Source organism: Rhipicephalus microplus, chromosome X (assembly GCF_043290135.1).
Source record: "Rhipicephalus microplus isolate Deutch F79 chromosome X, USDA_Rmic, whole genome shotgun sequence".
NCBI classification, from domain to species: domain Eukaryota; kingdom Metazoa; phylum Arthropoda; class Arachnida; order Ixodida; family Ixodidae; genus Rhipicephalus; species Rhipicephalus microplus.
Genome location: NC_134710.1, coordinates 305893729 through 305915022, shown reverse-complemented (window position 1 = coordinate 305915022; position 21294 = coordinate 305893729). Strand labels below are relative to the sequence as shown.

Below are 21294 nucleotides of genomic sequence, written 5' to 3'. Positions count from 1 at the left end.
GACGCATTGACATTTTCTTCCTATTTAGTTTCGTTATAATTTTCGTCTTCTGCTTACTATTCTACTCGTTTCTGTTATTATCTCTCGTATATAAATGACTGATATTTTTCCGTCGGTCGCAGCTGCGCAAGTCAAATGCCGAGTTCTCGTCGTCACCATCGCATCTACGCGTCGACCGCATGCACATATCTCGCGGATTTCTTAGACGCATGTTCATGCTGCGCCAGACTGTATAAAACGGCACACGGAGTTATTACAGAATTGTCACAGACCGGCTCTGTTGCACGCTCTGCAGTGACCTCTTTGAAGCACATGTGTGTTTCTTCTGTTTTATCTCTTGAACGCAAAGGTACTGGAAGCTGCGTGCGAAGACGAACGATGTTCACCTGCGCACGCAGTTTCGGAAGCAGAAACACACCTTGACCGGAGAACGCCATGTTGTCAGTCGATCGCTGTTCATTCTTTAGTTTTGAGTTATTATCCTATGATTTTGTTGAACTTCTGATTGTTGTGAACCTTTTTTGAGTACCCACCTGCAGACATGATGGGTCATCATCTCTGCAGATCACTCAGTGATGAGAAGGGTTATTTTTACTACTGAATTAGATCCGGCAAGCATACCGGTGAGTTAAAGGAGAAAGAACAAGCAATTTTGCTCATAATTCTTTCCAGTACATCTCTTCTTGCGTAGTTCAGCCTTTTGCGCTATAAGCAACGCGCCATGTCTTTCAATGTTGAATAATGACTACAAAAACAACTGAAAAAAAAAACTATACAGTGTGGCTTGGTATGCAAGATGTACTCGTTCAGTTCAGACTGGGTTGGTGTGCAGTGTCGTGCTAAGTGCGAGATTACTTGCGCGCATATGAAAACGAAAACAGTGCGTACTGTTTTTGGCTTCACAGTCCATTGATACCTCGCCCAAGCAATATTAACGCGTCACTGAATGCCTCGTATCATTCTATGAAGCGATTGTATCAAGACTAATATTTCGCTTTTATGCTGAACACGTAGCAAAAGAGGGCTGCCTACTGTCCGCTTGCACACCAACCTTTTGGTATAAAAGCGAATACAGATCTTGACGTTCACACTGCGGCGACTTGGCCAACTGTTCGCCAGCAATAAAGCAGCGTCTGCGTTGGTAGTTCCTCGGTGCTGGCCATCACTGTGCCAATGCTGCGTGTAAAGTTCGTAGGCAAGACGGTGCTGCAACTGATTTCACGATTCCGTGTGCCGTGCTGTGGACAGTTTTCGGAGCTTATGAGCAAAGAGCGAGCAATGAATGATGATCTCTCTACATGTAGACCTATTCCATGTTTGTCAATCGCGGTTGGCGCCGTTGCCATAATGGGGCGCTTGTAGCGACGTGGCTGCGCGTAGGCTCCTCGGAGCCGAAAGCTCGCCACCGCCCTCTATGATCAATCACTTGACAACTGGCACAACAGCCTGTACTCAACGCAGCAGCTGCAAAGCTGCCTCCGATCACAGCGCGTCGGGGAGCCTCTTTAAGTTAATACACAGACTCTATGGGAGCCTACCCGACGCGTTGCTACATGCACATCATTATGTCGACGGCAGTTTTCAAAAATACAGGTTTGTAGGTATAGTAAGAGTGTGTCAGGACATGTACGCAGTCATGAAACCTGCACGTGTTGTCTCTGATACCAGTGCTAATGTTCGCGAAAGCAGTCCTGTGCTCGAAGGCAATAAGACCTTGTCCGGGTTTCGAAGATCACCGACGATTACTTGACCAATTAGGGGCTCGCTGAAAAAGGCACTAGTTAGGTAGTGCAGTGGGATATATGTTAGAACTCGTATCAAGTCAAAGGAGCGAAGAATTCATTTTTGTCATAAGGTTGAGGAACATGGATGAAAAAAAAAAAATATGGTGGCTTAAAAACATATACTTTTGCCCTATAGAAGCGTGGGTACGAAAAGGATGACAAAGAGAAGCGTGTGTACGAAAAGGATGACAAAGTAGAGAGGGTTTGCAATTGAGTATATAGGGTACAGTTGTAAGTGCAAATGGACAACTCTCCAACAAGAAGCGGCTGCAAATTGGAGGTGCAGTGCAGAGTCGAGAAGGACCACTAAGATTAAAAAGTGCTACAAAAAAAGGAAGTGTGTTAAAGAATCACCGCCCAAGCACTCCGTAAAAATGGTTAACCAGCGAAAGCTGAAGAGTGTGGCCCCGTTGTTTATCCGTTGGTTTAAACCGACATGGCACTGAAGCCTTTTACAATTATTGGCTCCACTTTCGTACATCTTAAAGAGGTAAATTAGACACACGTTTGGCTTGGGCTTACTTACCACTGCAGTGTTTATTTCACATACCGCACATTGTGCATCGCACGGTCATGGTGTAGTGTACTGAGAGGTTAAATGCACTTCGCCATGCGTTAATCGCAGGGGTCATCCTCAAACCACCGGCGTTCACAGACGTCGCAGCCGAAGCCAATGTGCGGCTGGAGAAACTCTCGCAGCGGGCGTTCGTACCGGCGAATGCCCTCCCCCAATCATCAGGTCTCGTTGTTACAAGCGTTTGACATCGCTATAGCTAACTCGGCGGCGCGGTTAACGGGATCTGCCTGCCACCGGTACTTGCATGCGTTCGCGCTTTGGCGCGGCTTGGAAGGCAGCGGTACGCAGTTGCTGCTGCCACTCGGCCTCCCGGGCCAGATTTCGTCCCGGCGAATGCGAGCTCTCTCTCTCTCTCTCTCGTTTCCACTTTCGGCGCTCATCTAGAGTTGTCCGCATCATACCCATGTGGAAAGTTTCAGGAGAAACTGATGCGGCGCGCGCTGGTCGCCACGGCTGCGATGGCATGGGCGACGTCATTCATTCGCTACGCAACATGGCGCGCGTGCTTGCCGCTGCGAACGATGTAACTGATAATGCAACCGATGTAGACCGCGCTCGTGACACCGCTGCTGGAGCGATTTTCGTTTCTCCTAGCCATGTGCAGCGTTCGCTGTAAAAAGAAAGTCTATATTCTGTTATCTTGCTATTTGAGGTCCAAGCTCGCTGGCTGAGAACAAAATATTTTGAAGACTAGTTTCTGCTGTGTAAGAGCTGACCCCTGTTCAAGTAGTTGGGATATTTTTTTATCATCAATTGTAATGGTAGTGTTCCTTGCTCAAAGCTTGTTAACAGTTCTTTCAAATGAAATGTTGGGAAATTTTAAGGCTGTTTAAAAAAATTGTTACCTTAAAACTGTTTCGAAAATTGTTCTCTCAGTGTCACTATTTATGGCGAGGTTAATTAGTGCGTGGAAAACAGGACACCGAGCATAAGGCATGGGACAGACGCTGGCTAAGAACTGAAGTTTATTGAAAATAAAATTCACTTCTTATAGTTGGCAATACCGTCACAACAAAAGCGCAAGATACGTGATTAACTTTGGCTGTTTTTATTTAGAGTTTCGGCTTAAAACAGTATTTTCGGCCTAAGGCTAGCGTTTGGCAGTGACTATCATCGAAGACAGATACTCCGAGAGCTAGCAGGCTATTTTGCGGTGAAACAGCAGAAGAAAAAAAAAATCTCTCGTTTACATGGTTGAAGTTTTCGAAGTTGCACCCTCCATAGGAATTCCGCATGCTGGTTCGCTACCCTCATCTAGTCGGCACACTAGAACTGCTTCTGGCGGTGATCGTCACGTGCAGTAAAGCAACGTACCTTGAGGCATTCCTGGTAAAATCTGTCTTGACGACAAGATTCCGCAGACAGATATGGCACGAATTCTCTCGGTATGTTCCGTCGATGGTGTCAGAGAGCCGCATACAAGTTGAACTTCGGCTGGGAAAACTCTATTCTTAAAAGTAAAACAAAAACCACAGAAAGTCCCAGCACGGAACAAACAAATTGCGGTTAAAGAAGCAAGCAGGATTGTTCAGATAAGTAGAACATGGAAAATAGTTTCAGAGTACTAGAAACAAAGCCTGGAATTACCGAGAGCGGAGCTACACCTCATACTTATTTACATTGTCGAGAATGTAAGTACAGGCCAAAATTCTATGAATGTGCACCTTTGTACCGCATGAAGGAACGCGTCTGGTGATCGAGGCGAGGCATATCGATAATAGTGGTATAGCGCTCGCGTAAAGATGAAATGAAATGCCTGATTGATTTGTGGGGTTTAACGTCCCAAAACCACAATATGATTATGAGAGACGCCGTAGTGGAGGGCTCCGGAAATTTGGACCACCTGGGGTTCTTTAAAAAATGAAATGCCTTAACGGTTATCTTTCACGTGGACCACCACGCGTGCCAAATTCATATATAGGTTCGCGCAGTGCATGGGCATGCGCAGATTAGTTTTCGTGTTTTCTTTCTTTTCCGCTGTTGGGCGCGTTTTCAGTTGTTTAGCAGGCGTTTATGGTGGCTTGACTTACTCGTTTTGTCTCCCTATTTGCGCGCCCTCTCTCTTTTAAAATGATTACATACCAACTGTAGCTCAGCTCCGTAATTTTTGGTGTTCAAATTGGTATTTCGTATTCGATTCGCTGTTATCATGACTGTGATTCATATTCGATTTGGTTCTAAGATTCACTTTTCACGTTTCCTAAGAAACAACGCGAATTACAGGAGAAGATCAGAGAGAGAGAGGGTGGGGGCCAGGGGGAAATCGCAGCTCTGACTAACTATATACCAAGTGTTTTATTTCCTGACGAACGCGCCCAATCGGTTTCAGAAAAACATTTCATATTCACGATATGTGTTCCTGGAGCCTTCCATCTTTACGGCTTCTTCAGAATGAAATGTATTGTTCATATTTGACTATAAAGCACGTTCTACAGAGCTCGTGAACCCTTCCCTCTCTGTATACTGTTATGGAGGAGGTATACTTTCCACTCGAAGGAAATAAAACACGTGGTTCGTATAGTCAATAAACAATTATATCGGGCCAGTTGGTATGAAACCGTTTTGGTAGGAAGCGCAGCAACTTATACACGGAACACACGACACAAGCACTTGTGTCGTGTGTTCCGTGTATAAGTTGCTGCGCTTCCTACCAAGATGGATTCGTGTAGTCAGCGCCGATAATTTCTCTCCTCTCCTATTTTCCGCTGCTTTCTTTCCTTTTTTTTTTTTCTTTCGGGCTTTTCCCCCCCGCAAATTTCTCGTGTTGCTTGGCCTTTTTCTGGCTTCGCTTTCTCTCCTCCACCAATGGCAAGGCGTGTCAACTGACACCTTCCGCTTCGCAGTTGAACTACGTACGTCATATCCGCTGGTCGGTATTGGTTTTCAGCGCAGCCGCTTATCCGGGACGTATCGAATGAACGCCTTCGCCATTTCCTGTCGGCGACGTGACGACCGTAAAGTGACGGAGTCGGCATTAATGGCACGCGTTTGTATTTTTTTTTCTGCTCTTTTGCTAGTTCGGCATTCACCAGCTGCTCTCTCGAGAGTGTTTTACCCCGCGCGCATAGATTCTGCGAACATACACTTTGATTGAGAGATTTTAAAACACAATGGTCAGTTCTCTCTCTCTCTCTCTTTTCACTGCAAGTCGGAGTATTTGCTGCTTTTGGAGTGACTTCTCAGACAGGTGGCCCAAAATTTCGCGGCTAAAGTTCCTACCTAAACTATCTAAGTTAATTCAGTGACATTTATTAGCGCATGGGGGGGGGGGGGGGGTTCGGTGTCTACTTTTGACAGAAGGCGCTCGCAGATGCTGAAGAAACAAAAATCATTTATCAGTGAAAACTTTAACGACGTTACGCTTGCACGAAAACACAAGTTTACGAGAAACACTCACACGAACGGTGGTCTAGTGGCTAAGGTACTCGGCTGTTGACCCGCAGGTCGCGGGATCGAATCCCGGCAGCGGCGGCTGAATTTCCGATGGAGGCAGAAATGTTGTAGGCCCGTGTGCTCAGATTTGGGTGCACGTTAAAGAACCCCAGGTGGTCGAAATTTCTGGAGCCCTCCACTACGGCGTCTCTCATAATCATATGGTGGTTTTGGGACGTTAAACCCCAGACATGATTATTAATGGCAGCTGTCGTAAGCAGGACTGCCAGGAAAGAATCTGTGATCTCGTAATCTGTGAGGCTGTCTTGCGCTTTTGACCCAAAAGTGGACAGTGCATTGTGAAATAATGAAAGAAATATCAGCGTTGCTTTGGTCGGGCTTGCGTCGAAGGCTGGGGATGAAAACTGGTACTAATTCTTGGCTCACTGTTCGTTCAAATATACCGTCGAATTCCTTTTGTCAGAAAGCTAGCGAATACGGGCAGTAAAGCGTCAGAGAGGTGCTTAAAATTATAGCGTTTCGATATTTCGTCTTATTAGTCGGGTGCTAAATGCTCTGTCGAACTTCGTTTTGAGGTCCAAGCTCGGAGCCATAGTCTCCTTGGTTCTCAAAGAATACACTTTGCTATTACCAGAGTCCTTCAATGCTTCTATTACATACGCTCAGTTTTACATGCATTACGTAAATTACTTCGCTTAGTTTCCTTCAAGCGGCAACAATTGCTGTATCCACTGAAATATGGTATCGGCCGTGTATGCGTGGCTGATATTAGAATTCTTGTTCAGGACATCCGCGCGTGGAGGAAGTCGGGCTTCAAATCTCCGGTATCATTTGAACTTCCTCCTCTGAAAAGAGGTCAATAACTATAGAGTTGTAGAGCCCGCGCAAAGGAAACGCGTGCGGGGCAATAAACGTGCCGTTATTACCCGACTGTTAACTGCGCGACCGTGGCTGTTTAATCCAGGCTATGCACGTCTCTACACATCCGCGAATCGGGCTGCGTGCTGGCTCGTTATAGTTTAAGTCACGGAGTGGACCTTAAGCTCTCACCGTGTCTGTAATATATGACAGGTAGTACTTTTAAATGTTTTGTCGTTTTAAAATGTTTTAAATGTTTAAAAGTTTGGTCACAGCTTCCTCGCATTAAACTTTTTTGTGTGATATTGAAACGCGTGCCTGTTTTATATGCAAAGCATTTCTTTGCGTGCTGCAAGCACTTTTATCTATCTATCTATCTATCTATCTATCTATCTATCTATCTATCTATCTATCTATCTATCTATCTATCTATCTATCTATCTATCTATCTATCTATCTATCTATCTATCTATCTATCTATCTATCTATCTATCTATCTATCTGTCTGTCTGTCTGTCTGTCTGTCTGTCTGTCTGTCTGTCTGTCTGTCTGTCTGTCTGTCTGTCTGTCTGTCTGTCTGTCTGTCTGTCTGTCTATCTATCTATCTATCTATCTATCTATCTATCTATCTATCTATCTATCTATCTATCTATCTATCTATCTATCTATCTATCTATCTATCTATCTATCTATCTATCTATCTATCTATCTATCTATCTATCTATCTATCTATCTATCTATCTATCTATCTATCTATCTATCTATCTATCTATCTATCTATCTATCTATCTATCTATCTATCTATCTATCTATCTATCTATCTATCTATCTATCTATCTATCTATCTATCTATCTAATCTATCTATCTATCTATCTAATCTATCTATCTATCTATCTATAGCCGCCTACGACTTTTAGCTCTCCTGGCCGTTCCGGTAATGGTATCGATACCAAAACTGTATGGTATAACATGACTGTATGACGAGCACAAGTGACTAGTCATAAAACATGAAAATCATGATATGTATGTCATGAATGTAATGATGTAAATTTCATGGTCTTGCTGTTCTCTCGGTGGTCTCGTTCACATCACATGCTGCAAAACTGGCACGGTGTGACATGACTGCATGGCGAACTCCAGTGACAAACCTTAACGTGGAAATCATGACATGCATGTCATGTAAGAACATGACTACATGTCACACTCTCATGATGCGCTCGCGGCCGTTTCGCTAGCTCCACATATACCTAATTTGGTATCACGTGACGTGAATACGACAAATGTAAATGACATGTGCAAACATGATAATCATGATATGCGTGTCATGTTAAATATGACTATATATGCATGCTATGCTGATAGCGTGCTCGCGGCCGTTTCGCAAGTTCCACACATAAAAATTTTGTATTACGTGACGTCCAAACATGATACTCATGATGTGCGTATCATGTAAATCATGACTACAGCGCGTTCGCGGCTGTTTCGCTAGCTCCAGAAATACAAAATTTGGTATGACGTGACGTGAATAGACGACGAAGGTAAATTACACGTCCAAACAAGATAAACATGACATGGAAGTCATGTACAGGACAATTGACGTCCGCCTCGTAATGTTATTTTATAGTAACATATCGACCTTCCTCATTCGTGCTTTGCATATCATCGATTTCGACTGTACGTGGGGTCTGCCCTTTTTTTTTTCAATGGTATAAGATATACTTGAGGACTGCTGTAGTACAAACGACCTATAGACGCAATGGAGTGACCTTCTCGTGAAACGATTGAGATACCAGTTTGGATCACCCATGACATGCGCATGCCCGCGATACCAAAACTGTGGTATTTCAGTGTTTCGAAACGAACTAGATTAGGGTATGATGATGGATGGTAGCGCAGACAACGAACACGGACAAGAGAAGGCACATAGACACAACACAGCGCTAACTTTCAACAACAGTTTATTACACGCAGATCTCCGTGGTGTATGCGATCCACCACGCCAACGTCGCACGTGCGTAGCTCTAAAAACCATCAAATATAACCAACGCGCGTGTTCCAATACTTTACAATTTTATATTTTTCAATCTTTTTCTACTTTTTCTTTCTTCCTTTTATCCCATGTTACCACAAACCCTATCGCGAATACATGTAATCAAGTTCCTTATCTGTCAACACCACTGATGGGCTGCTCACACACGTGTCACCTAGCTCTGCAATCCTGCCGGCCTCCAATACCAACCGCGTCATCTCGTGCCTACTTCTATTGATTATAACCGTTTCCTTGAATTTCGGTGTGCAATTACATCTCTGGCAATGAAGGGAAAGAAAACCATCAGGAACAACACTATTTACTTTGTTATTGTGCTCGCGCAAGCGATCGTTTATGCATCTACTGGTCTGACCGATATAACACTTTCCACAAGTAAGTGGAATGAGGTATACAACACACATGATGCACTCCACAAATAGGTTTCTATGTTTCTTTTGGCATACATTTGATTTTCCCTTGTCTGGTCTTGTGCTTCTGCAAAGACTCACCAACTTATTGGGTGCCGAGAAAACTACGTTAGTGCCACATTTTTCCGCAATCTTTTTTATCCTGTGAGAAACCTTATGCATGTATGGAATTACGGCAAAACTTTCCTTTCTTGAGCTCACCCTATCCATCCCTTCACATCTTTTCTCCAGCACTTTTCTGTGCAATCCTTCAGCAACGGACACGACGAGGCTCTTGGGGTACCCGGCATTGCTTAGCCTCGAGACCTGTTGTCTGAAGCTTTCATTCATGAGGCACCGGCAGGACTTCTTTAGTGCCTCACTCAAGCACATCTTCGCAATGCCTCGTTTTACCAGTTTAGTATGCGCTGAGTGAAACTGTAGTAAAGGCTTACTTGCTCTGGGCTCGTAACACCAGCATGTCTTTTCATCTGAGAATTGAAAGTTAATGTCAAGAAATCTGAGCCTTCCGTCACATGGCATTTCAAAAGTCACTTCAAGTGGGTTAAGCCCCTCACGAAAAACGCTACACACGCTACTACATTGAGTAGCAAAATCTGCAGTTCTGCCATTGATAAACACTAAAAAGTCATCGACGTACCTAAATACGTGCACAACATTGTATTCATTTAGGCGTCCTGATAGCCTCCTGTCCATTTCAGCCAAAAACAAATTACTTAAAACTGGTGCTAAGCACGAGCCAATGCATACTCCTTGTTTTTGCAGATACAGGGTACCATTGTTTTCAATAAACGTTGACGACAAGTAAAACCTAAGTAATTCTAAGAAATTGTCGACGGACGTACCTGCTTGTGAGCTAAATCTAACGGCACCGTACTCATCGATGCATTCGCCAACACTTGTTAATACTGCTGATTGTGGCAGAGAATAGTACAGATCTTTTATGTCAGCCGAAAACGCTTTTAACCCTATGTTTTTTCGTTCCCTGACGAAACTTATCACCTGTTCCGAATTTTTTGTCAGGAAGGGGTCATTTATGTCAAGCAAGTTTAATGTTCTTTGCAGATACACAGCTACAGCTTTTTGCCACGTGTCCTTCTCCGACACTATCACTCTGAACGGTACTCCTTCCTTATGCGTTTTAGCACTAAAGAACACATCCAGACTGTCATTTTTACTTTTTCTGATACCGCTAAGCACACCTTCTAGATTCATCCTCTTACAAAGTTCTATTGCTTTTCCCCTCACTTTTTCAATCGAAATACTTTTCTTTTCGCTGAACACTGCCGTAATAGCACTTTTAGCCTTTTCTTTAAATTCATCATGCGAGAAAACCGCAAACCCTCCTTCTTTATCGACTGGAAGTACACTCAGAGCATGCTGTGTCAAGTAAGTTTCCACGCGTTTGAGAGGCAAACTGCGGCATGGAGGCCTACAAAATTTTAAAGCGTCCACACCTTCGTTGATGATCCTGGTGGCTTGATCCTCGGGAACCCGCTTCGACACTTGACGTACAATTGATACGAGTTCCGGCTTGTTCTTTTGAGGTTGCACGGCAAACTTTGGCCCAAGTCCCAATACTTCTAGTACAAAGTCCGGTAGGCAGATGCCTTCTGCCACATGAACGTTGGAGGTTGCACTCACGCGCACTTTGTCCACCAAATCACGTAACAGTCGTAATTGAAGCTTCCAGTGGAATTCTATCATTTGGTCTGCCAGACGTAGATGCTTTCGAAAGTGAATCTCCGCTGCATATGACTCGTAAGTTCGATGCATCTGCGCGCGTAGGTAGGCTCTGAAAAGGCGTACCTGTCGAAGCCATTCTGAGCGCTGAATTTTCATGATCCTCGTTCTGTGCCCATCTGAAGGGGTACACCCTCCGAAGAGCGCTCGAACATCCTCTGGTAGAATCTTGTTCCTTATGGAAAAGCTGAGCGTTCTTGCCTTGCACACGGCGTTGACGATGAGGGCTACAACACCCGAAGGATCTTGTGCAAGGAACCTTAGATTCCCAACTCCGGAGCCCTCCACTACGGCGTCTCTCATAATCAAATGGTGGTTTTGGGACGTTAAACCCCACATATCAATCAATTAGATTGCCAACCCTGACTCGTTCGTCGCGTAAGCGTTCATAGGTTAACGAGGAAGCGCGCATGACCTTGAGGTCGGCGTGTCGTTGCAGCTGCGGTTCATGCGCACCGATGGCGTGCTCGTGGCGCCACCTTGCGTGGCGCGGCGGCTCCCGAAGTGTATGTAGGCAACTCTTTCGGGACTGTTTTTGCCGACGCAGCCGCTTCCGGTTTTCCTCTCGTGCGCGGGCAACGCGCCCACTGTCGTCCGTCTGTTGACGCGGCGGGTTGCATCCGACCGCGAAAAGAGAGATAAGGAGTGCGCGCACTCCGTGGAGGAGCAGAGATAAGCGCTGATCGCCGAGGCCGTTTCCTTCCTCCTCTGTCGTCACCGGCGCCGAGGAAGCCTTCGATAGGGTGAGGGTAGCATCGATTTTATGTTTTTGTTTTCTCGCTTTCTTATGTGCGCACCGCTGCTCTCTCGTGCGAGCTTGAGGGACGACGTGCCCACCTCTCGCCTCGTCTGTTTGCTTATCTGGTTTGTTATAGCCGCGGACCGTTGTGAAAACGAACGTCACACCCAGCGTAACACACGCGCCGGGCGTTTATTGCAGGGAACCACGTGTACGGCGCGCCAACGCGTGACACACACTATCCTCCAGGCGCGCAGCCAGCGCTGTCGAATCGCGAGACGCGAAGGAATGCTGCGAGCTGTTTATTGTACATTGTGTTGGGAATTTAGATGCAGACATTGTGGGGAAACAATACAATCGTGTCCGGCGATATGCCGTGGCGAGCATGCTGTCTTCTACGCGCGAGACACGGCACGGCAGCTAAGTCAGAACGGGTCGTTGACGGAAAGTACATATCAGTATATACCACTCAAGCTTTGCGAGCTTTCGCATGCCGCTTTAGATCCGGTCTCTCATCCGATTAAAGATAACGCAATAATTTTAGCATAGGTCGTGCATATTTTTGCCTACTCGCTACGCTCACAGTTTGTTGGGAAACAAGTCGGGCGATTGGTAGGAGGCACAGATGATACACCCCCGTCACCCGCACAATGGACGGCCGCTACTGCGTCGAGCATGCGCCTTTGTATTGAATGTAAACATTTTTCACTGATGAATCTACCGAGCCACGTGTTCTTGAATATACCAGCGAGTCTATCGACAGCAAGCGTGGCAGGCGCACGTGTCGCTCCAGAGCGCGCGCCTCTGACCCGTGCGCTCCTCGAGGGACGCGAGCTGTCTGCTGATGTCATCCTATTGACGTGCGGAATTTCTTATCGCCGCACGCGCTATACATCTATGAATCAAAGGCAGTCTTTATTCCACTGTGCAGAAATGGGAAATCAGTTAACGCTCACAGGTATTTCGCATATATGACAGCTAGAAATCCTCAGCAGTGTACAGTGTGATACCCTGATATTTTAGAATGACCTGTATTGCTGCTAAGCAGAACGAGGACACGTGAAATATATATATACACCCGTAACTTTAGCCCGAGTTTAAAAATATGCCGGAACACGTAATTACGACGCGACCAAATGCATGTTGCTCACCGTTGCCTGGAGTTAGATTTTTTTGTGTTCTCAAATATTGTTTAATAAGATCCGTTTATTTAACCAACTTTCGAAAGAACGAAGATGAATAAAAAATTCTAATGAGAAAGTTCTACATCGGTTTGTAAAATGTCCAAATAGATAGTTTTGAACTTTATGTCTGTTGAGTATTAGTGTTTTTTTTGCGAATTACAAATGCCCGCGAAATAAAAAAAAATACCACGTGACAAACCTGCTAACGCGTCAGTGCGCACGATGAGTCTAGTGATCTCCCTAACGTTCCGCGTATGAGGTCCACGCGTCCCTCTCACCGGTTAATGGCAGCGATAAGCAGTCACAGCGGTTATCGTTTTTGTGGCCGATAGCAAAACATGTTCATAATAGCCAACGTGATTCGAGCTCGGTTGACCACGGCCTTCTGACTCGCCCGGGAGGAACAGCTGAGCAGGGTGAAGCGCGGAGTTGACTGGCATGCCTACACCACGTGGAAGATGTCGGAGGTCTTCTCAGCACAGTGCGGGCATTTTCCTGTACAGGCAGGATCGAGATACTTGAACAGTGGTGGGCACAAGTGTTTTGGTGTAAAGGTGGAGGAGTAAGCGTTCCTCTGCCTTTGTAAAGCCCTTTCAGGGCTTGTGATAAATTGCGGGGTCGCATCGATAGAATTTAGTAATTTCTCGAAATGTTAAGACCAAATTAGGTTCGGGATTCATTCCGGAAAGGTCAGTAGGCGTTACCCGGAGAGTGAGTGCGTGGGCAGTGCATGGCGTTTGCCGTTTCATTTCCTTCGAGGCCCGTGTGACCTGGAGCCCATATGATGCTACTGGCCGCACGGGCTCTGACGTAATTACTATTTTGTAAGATGCGGTAGGCCAAGTATGGGACGTACCCATGTTGAATATTTATGCAGGCCCCTCTCGAGTTCGTAATGATGACGCGCGAGTCCTGCAGTCTGCGGCAGTTAGCGCGATGGCGACTTTCTCCGCACGAGTGTATGTCCCGTGCTCTGAATGTGAGACCATTCGGCGCGATGTTTCGGTGGACGACTGCAGCCGTTTACCACCCCCCATGGTGAGGGCCGGAGGCGTCCGCGTAAAATATGCCGTGTTTGTTCCCGTAGTGGCGGGCGGAGGCATGCCTCCGCCCGCGCATGACGCCTGCCACTGTGCACGGCCGGGCTAGACTGCACCTGCGCGCTCCCTTCTTACGGCCTCCGCAATGGGTGTAGTACATGCCTCTCGCCACTCCTCTGAGGGGGGGCGCTGCGACCCTACCATCTTCCGTTGCTCCGTACAGCGCGCGCACACATGAGTTCGGGCGCTTCTCCGCTCACCGCTCGTTGAAATACAAGTTGCTTAATCATTGAAAACTCACAAATCGTTTATGGTATTGCTTATACCTGATGATGCTGGGCTTGAACCCATACACTTCTGTGGAGTGCACTTTGATGGCAGTGTCACAAGCCCCGAAGTGCGGGCGTGATCGTAGCCTCTTTGTTACAGAAAGCGGCATACGACACACCCCTTACAAAATCGTCTGGGTGCGCTGAATGCTTTCTTCCGTCAGATTCTATTTGGTGCAAAAGAAACGCGGCCTTTTTCGCTCCTTTCTGTGAGTCTGCTGCGATTTTCTTAACGCATGCGTGGTGCTTGCTTTCGCTATAATATTGGGACGCATTTTTTTTGTTCTTACAGCAATCGCTGCACTTTCTCGCATTTGAACGATGGTGCGACACTTGGAATGCCCCGCCGTGGTGGTCTGGTGGCTAAGGTACTCGGCTGCTCACCCGGAGGTCGCAGGATCGAATCCCGGCTGCGGTGGCTGCATTTCCGATGGAGGTGGAAATGTTGTAGGCCTGTGTGCTCAGATTTCGGTGCACGTTAAAGAACCCCAGGTGGTCAAAATTTTCGGAGTAAAAAAAAAAACTCGACTTCTCGACTAAAAAAAAAAATATTGTAGACTGAATACTGACAGAGCACCGAATGAAATGCAGCCGCGGTTGGTAATTACCAGAATAAAGCATGCCACACTAGAGATAAAAGGCAATTCACAACAACCTGCTTGTAGCAATAATCCGCAAATTTATGCAGATTTTTCAGAAAAACAGCTGCTTACTTTCCGAAAAGTTGTAATGTTGTCAATTTGTATTTCTAAACATTTTGTTCTACGAGCTAGAAAGATAGCGCAGAACTCATTTGCACTACAGTTTCAGTTTCGGGGTAAACGGCTTGCGAGCGTAAGCAGCTGCGTACTTCGTTCGCATTCTTCATGGACGTGGCTTGCAGTACAAAGGAATGCAAAAAGGCTTGGCGTCTCCGGAATCAGTATTTCCAGGTGGCGTTAACAGCTTGACAACACCACCCTTCTCTGTGCGTGCTGTCCAAAGATGTTATTCAGCAGCAAGGCTTCTCTCTCTTTTTTTTTACTTTCTTTTTCCTTATACGCATTTTTTGCCGTTAGATATACAACACACGTACGTGTTTAAAAAAGTTGTGAGGCTGTAGAAAGCAGCTATTAGCCCTGAAAACGCTCCAAATGTATTTGGAAAAATAAAAAAAGGAGAAAATAGCCAGAAAAGGGAAGACGCGCTCGTCATTTCGTGAGCGACCTCTATCAATTGCGACGTCGTTGTCCGACGAAACCAAGGGCCGAAGGTGTTTAGTGCTTTCTGATTGCTGAACAGGTGCAACGTTGTTCTATCTCTGTGATCGTGGTCACTGTTTTATGTCTTCTGATTTATGCCTCTCATTAGCCGATTCTTCCGTATTTTCACTGAGTTTCAGCTTGTATTATTCACGAGCACATACATACCTATATTATGCGGCAAGCCGTCTGGTAACTTAGTTTTTTTTTTAGTAGACGATCTTCCCTATATCCTCGATTTGTTTAGTAATCTTTCTCCCCCTGTTCGTCGAGAACCCTTATTCAACAGTTTCACATCGACAAACTCCCTTGTGCCATGTGCGCGGCGCAGAAGATACAAAGTCAAGGTCGCTGCGCCCCTACCGCCGACGGGTGACGAAACATACTCAGAAACTCTCCCGTTGTATTCGCGATGGGTGGAGAAGGCCGTAAGAAAAGAAGGGCGCGCAGGTGCAGTCTATCCCGGCCGTGCAAATGCTATGGTCGTTCATACGCGGAACGTTAGGGAGCACTAGAATCATTGTGCGCACTGGCGCATGAGCGGGTTTGTCACGTGGTATTTTTGGTATTTTGTGGGCATTTGTAATTAGCAGGAAGACGCTAATGCCTAACAGATATAAAGTTTAAAAGTGTGTAATCGGACGTTTTGCAAACTGATCTACAACTTTCGCATTGAATTTTTTATTTGTTTTTGTTTCTTTGTTTATTAAACACATCTAATAAACAATATTTGAGAACACAAAAAATAGTCCAACTCCAGGCAACGGTGAGCAACATGCATTTGGTCGCGTCGTAATTGCGTGTGCCGGCATATTTTTAAACTCTGGCTAAAGTTACCTGGGACACCCTGGATATGACGGAGAGAAGCCTACACTAGCTGGTTGACTCTTAAAGGCCGAAACATTTGCAGCGTTTTTCCGGCGTTTTCCCAGCGTTTCGTACGCCGGCGTCACTCAGCGTCGACGCTGCCGTTGACGGTGGCCAAAACGTCCCTTTCTGGACGATTCCGATATCTGGGGCGCCGGCGCTAATGCCGGAAGCTAGTCGATGAATGGAGAACCATTCAGCGCGCGGCTGCCAGCGACTTTCGTTACGTAACAGCATCGTTGCTGCTGTCAAAATGGCTGCCGCCCGCCTCGGATCTGTTAAGTCGTCGCCGTGCTCTGAGTGATCCGAATATTCTCTATACTGATGCTTGTATTTGACTTTGCTTGTTCCTCAGAAGCTTCGACAAGAAGCGCTCGGGATTTCTTGGAACCGTTTTCGAACGCCATAAGTCCATCGGTAGGATTAGCATGCCTGAGTGTATTGGCCGAATACATGGCCTCAAAGGTGTACAACAACCGCCAAGCTTAGGGGCCGTGTATTACGAGTTTCTGGTTCTGCCTATCCTCAACAGCTGGCGTTAGAAGTAAAAACAAAAAAAAACTTTTCGGTGTTACTGTGATTTGTTTCTCTGACCTCAGAACTGCATATAAGACATGAAACTGGTTTTCAGGAATATTTCTTGTTGCTGCATTGACGGACACTACACACGGCTTTGCGAGGTCTCGGGTTCATTCTCTTCGACACAGTCCGTGACGCTGAGCTGACGCTGGCATTGGCGCTCCTCACATGGTATGTTACCCTCTCTGGCGGCGTTGACGTGATGTCGCCGAGGGAAGCGGCGCCGGGAAAACGCCGGGAAAACGTTGGACATGTTTCGGGTCTTAGGGGCCTAACGTGGCCTGCCTTTGGCTAACGTGGTTGCTTGGGCGAGTTGGTACGACATGATTCACATAAAAAACAGCGCCAATAACGAGGGACAAGAGAAAGGAGACAGACAGCGGCATTGACTTACAACAAGATTTATTTGCGAGAACCGCACAACATATACTTGGGCAGTATCTGAGAAAAAAAGAGAAAAATACGAAACAAAGAAAACAGAATCCACCTAACAATCACGTAATCATCGCCACAACGCTCCATGAACAACACGTGTGCTAACGTTCCGAAAAAAAATCTATTTCTTTTTGTGATAGCGCAATCGAAAGCGCGTCGTAGACAATGTATAGTCGAATGACAGCCTATCACATACTATGCAAGAGAGTGACAATTACAGCGCCAGTACTAACTTGCGAAGCTGCTGTGTCGCTCCTGGTAGAAGCACGTGCCTTTCGTCACTCGTGCTCGGATCGCGCGGCCGGCAAGCTCGACGCGGCGGTTGCGCGGATTGTCGCCGTCCGTCGGTGGGCGTGGCTAATAAACAAACAAGTGCGGGGTTTGTCAATGGCCCGATTGTTTTTTTTTTCTCTTTTGTTTTTTGCGGTCACCCGACGTTCTACCTTGAGCTTCGCCCTGTTAGACGCTATGTACACAATTTTGTACACCACTCGTTTTTCGCTATTTGCATGAAGTGGAGACTAAAGAGGGAGCAATATACCGGGTGTTCAAAATTAAGCTTTATGATTTTTTTAAAATTAGGCGCTCGAAGGCACGTGAGAACCACTTGTGCAAATAAGTTAAGCGGCCAGGGGGACAGAAAGTTAGATGATAATTATCGCTGTCAGCAGCCCAATTAACTAAAATTTAATAATTAACTTTTTACTGGCTGCGGTAAGTTGGCATGTTTATATTGAAAAAATGTAGGCAGTGGTGTTTGTACACAGTTTCAGTTGGAAGATTTTTTCTAGCACGCCTGTGTTCCGAGATATCCGGCTCCAAAGTTTAATTGTCTTTCGCACGATTACGCATGCAAGAGGGTGAGGGTCCGCGCAAAGCTCCTCCCTAAAGTGACGCATCTGTTGCGTGTGGTGTTTAGTGTGTGAAGAGGGTGGAAGCGTAGGCATAGGTGATAGCAATTACCCTTGCCCTCTTCGGCCGTCGAAATCAAAAATCGAAGAACGCTTGCAACCAGTGTCGTAACACGCAACTGCAGAGCCTCTAACGATAGTGGCAGATACCATGCCGAGATAATGGTGCGAGCGGAGAATCTGGATGCCAGTGCGCGTGCGTAATAATCACTAGAGAAGCATGCGTGGTCGTTGCCTGGGCTACGCGAATAGCGTGACTGCTGATGTCCGAGTACTGTAACTTTTATTGAAACAAGAGCAACAACTCCACCAATAATAACTGAAACAGTTTTATCCTTGCTAACGCATATTTCCTGCTGCTACATAAGCATATTTCGGTCATGCACAAATCTCATCGAAACTCTTCACCTCTCAAGACGTCAATGCCCCAAAAAGTGTTCAAAATGCCTGCCTTCGGCAGCAACGCAAAGCATGAACCGCTGTCGCGTCGACTCGATGACTCGGCGCAGTACTTCTGCAGGAATACTCGCACAGGCAGATGTTATCCTGTCCTTCATGTCATTAACATCGCTGGGCTCTGTTACGTAAACTCGATCTTTAACGTAGCCCCAAAGGAAAAAGTCGAGCGGAGAAAGGTCAGGTGATCTTGGTGGCCAAAACATCGCTCCTGCGCGCCCAATCCACTGTTGTGGAAAACGTCTGTCCAACCAGTTCTTCGCCCTGGTAGAAAAATGTGGTGGTGCTCCATCGTGCTGAAACCATACTTGGCGCAGGTCATTCAGGGAAAGACTGCAGACAAGATCATCAATGACAACACCTAATATTTCTTCTGTGTACATCTTTCCGTTCAAGTTGTCCTCAAAAAAGTGAGGTCCGATGATCCTGTCCCCGAGTATGCCGCACCACACATTCACACTCCAGCGAACTTGATGCTTGTGCTGCCTCAGCCAGTGTGGGTTTTCTTGTGCCCAATAATGGGCGTTGTGAAGATTAACACTTCCATTTCGGCAAAACCGAGCTTCATCAGTCCAAATTATTCTGTGCAAAAAGTCATTTTCTTGATCAGTTTTGATGAGGCCCCAATTGCAGAAGTCAACTCGCCTTTCAAAGTCCGCCTCATTTAGGTCCTGATGAAGGTAAACGTGATATGGATGGAACTTGTGCTTTCTTAAAACATTTGTGACTGTTCCGATGCTGCGACCGCACTGATCGGCAATCTGTCGGATGCTGAGCTCTGGCATCGAGGTTACGCACGCGACAACGTCGATTTCAAAGTCTTCATCGACGATTGCCTTCCTGGTCCGTCTCGGAAGGTGGACAGAGCCTGTTGTGCAGAAGCGTCGAAACAGGTTTGTGAAAGTGGGCCTTGTTGGAAGGGGACGGTGTGGGTGGCGAGACGCGTAAAGCTCCATTGCTAACGAAGCGTTGCCATTCATTTCAGCCATTGCAAGCACCACGTCTACTTTTACTTTGGTAGAATACCTCACGCCAGAAGCAGCCATATTAGCTCGAAAGGACTCCACGTGGATTTCCTTGGTAGACCTTCAATGCAGAGACGCTGTGCTCTAACCGGAGGCACCCTAGTGCAGGACGGTCCTGCTAACGCGTTCACAAGAAGATGTCTCAGTGTGATCTAAAGTCACGAAAAAACGTCGCGAAAAATGGTCTCCTGTTATCGCGTTCATCAGGATCATGCGTAAGGCTCATGGCGCACCGCGCTGTCACATTTTGATTTCGCCGGCCGAAGAGGGCAAGGGTAATTGCTATCACCTATGCCTACGCTTCCACCCTCTTCACACACTAAACACCACACGCAACAGATGCGTCACTTTAGGGAGGAGCTTTGCGCGGACCCTCACCCTCTTGCATGCGTAATCGTGCGAAAGACAATTAAACTTTGGAGCCGGATATCTCGGAACACAGGCGTGCTAGAAAAAATCTTCCAACTGAAACTGTGTACAAACACCACTGCCTACATTTTTTCAATATAAACATGCCAACTTACCGCAGCCAGTAAAAAGTTAATTATTAAATTTTAGTTAATTGGGCTGCTGACAGCGATAATTATCATCTAACTTTCTGTCCCCCTGGCCGCTTAACTTATTTGCACAAGTGGTTCTCACGTGCCTTCGAGCGCCTAATTTTAAAAAAATCATAAAGCTTAATTTTGAACACCCGGTATGTACCGTACTTTGGATGAATTGAACCCCCTGCATAATAAATTTGTCTTCAATTAACAGCATTTTGCAGTGTACTGATACGTATAATCACTTTTCTGAAGACACTACCACGTTCGATGAGTCGTGCGACGTGTCGCTTCTTTCTAGCAATGTTAAAAAGCTAATTTTTTTTCTTTTCTCAACGCTCCGCCACAATGGTCTAGTGGTTAAGGTACTCGGCTGCTGACCCGCAGGTCGCGGGTTCGAATCCCGGCTGCGGCGGCTGCATTTTCGATGGAGGCGGAAATGGTGTAGGCCCGTGTGATCAGATTTGGGTGCACGTTAAAGAACCCCAGGTGGTCGAAATTTCCGGAGCCCTTCACTACGGCGTTTTTCATAATCATATGGTGGTTCTCGGACGTTAAACCCCACATATCAATGAACCATTTCTTTGCTCAAAATGAACATGACCAAAAATGACTTTGCACTATATTCCTAGCCTGAGATTTTATTCTGTTTATGCCAAGAGTCAGCATCAATGACTTAAGGGTAAAAAGATATTTAATTACAACTTAATTGGGATGAGTTACTGTAACACCAACGTCTCCTAAAAAAATTATGCCTGGAACGTGAGCCGCGAACGCGCTGCCCTAACCTCTGATTGTACCCTCCTCCGTCGGTACGAAGGCGAGTGTCGCCGACGGCCGCCCCCTGCGAACACAGCAATGCTCTTACTGTTGCCTCCGAGCAGCCGTGATGTCACGTGACAGAGCGGTACGGTTATTTCACGTGACTTAGTGGTACGGAGGCGAGCGGTCTCACGCGGTGGCCGGTCGCAACACAAGGCAGGAGGCATGGCCTCCGAGATTACGTGCTGGCAGAAGGCTCCCAATTGAAAAAAGAGCGACGTTCCAGGCATAGTTTTTCTAGGAGGCGTTGTTAGCACACATAAATTCAACAAGTATCTCATTGTTCTTACTGCAATAGAATAATGAGT

The 21294-nt window shown here is 46.3% G+C and overlaps 1 protein-coding gene across 3 annotated transcripts in view; it reads left to right on the top strand.

Annotated features, from left to right (window-relative positions):
- Pde11 (Phosphodiesterase 11) overlaps nucleotides 1-21294 on the top strand; it is a 646106-nt gene that overhangs the window by 358627 nt on the left and 266185 nt on the right. The gene's annotated exons all lie outside the window — the stretch shown is intronic.